This window comes from Scyliorhinus canicula, unplaced genomic scaffold (genome assembly GCF_902713615.1).
Source record: "Scyliorhinus canicula unplaced genomic scaffold, sScyCan1.1, whole genome shotgun sequence".
Lineage (NCBI taxonomy): Eukaryota > Metazoa > Chordata > Chondrichthyes > Carcharhiniformes > Scyliorhinidae > Scyliorhinus > Scyliorhinus canicula.
In genome coordinates, this window is record NW_024055512.1 from 589182 (window position 1) to 590158 (window position 977).

General features: G+C 42.8%; 1 non-coding gene across 1 annotated transcript; it reads right to left on the reverse strand.

The window, feature by feature from the left end:
• Window positions 1-441: 441 nt before the first annotated feature.
• Window positions 442-513, reverse strand: trnae-uuc. The gene has a single exon. It is a non-coding gene; the product is annotated as a tRNA-Glu (tRNA).
• Window positions 514-977: the final 464 nt, after the last annotated feature.

The window sequence follows — 977 nt, forward strand, 5'->3', positions numbered from 1 at the left end:
GCACAGGCTCAGAAACATGCAGCTAGATTATATTCCGCTCAATTAACCTCCGATTAGCATTTCCACGGTCCCTCAGTGAGTGGAAATTCCCTTGAGCTTCTTTAATTGTATTCAGCTCCTGTGACCTCGATGGACTGAATAATTTCCTGTTGTCATCACAGCCAAGATTTGGACCCAGATGTGGGAGATATTTGTGTCTGAGTGAGTAAAAAAAAAAGTCGAGCCCATTACCACCCAGTTTTTCAGTTGCGTCAACATTTCTCTCACTTTTCACAGAATCAGCTTGTTCCTGGCTCGGTATGTGTTATCTGCCTGCTGCACGTGTGACCTTTGTGGCTCTGACGTAAAGCGACAAACGTCACTTGACTCATTCTGACAGAGCTCTTTTCTGTTGAACTGCAATTCAACATCTACTGTTTCGTGGATAACAGTAAAGGGTTATTTCCTGACCGGGAATTAAACCCAGGCCTCGGCGGTGAAAGCGCCGAATCCTAACCACTAGACCACCAGGGAATCTGACGACCAGCACTTTAACCCGGTAGACTTATTCGCCTTTTATTTTCACTTCCCAGTTTTCATGAAAATGAAAAAATGAAATGAAAAGAGACAAAAAATTGCATGTTTAGATTGAACATAAGTGACTTTTCTAGCCAATGAGAAGACAGATTGCTGTTCGCTTTAACACGAAATCGACAGTGAGGTGAAATAATCAGCAACGAACATTATACATCATACTTTTGTTCAAATCAGGGATGCGTTTCCTTGCTTTTCTCAGAAAACACATTGAACTAAACTGCCTTCTTCACCAACAGGACACAGTATAAAGAAAGGTGGGATAGGCAGGTTCCAAAATCACCAATCACGTCGACAGTGGGTACATTAATTTCAGAAGTTTGGGGTACGAGGCGACAGTCTCTGCGGGATGGGCTCTGCATGGAACACCAATGACGTTCAGTCATTGTGAGACAGTTTTTTTT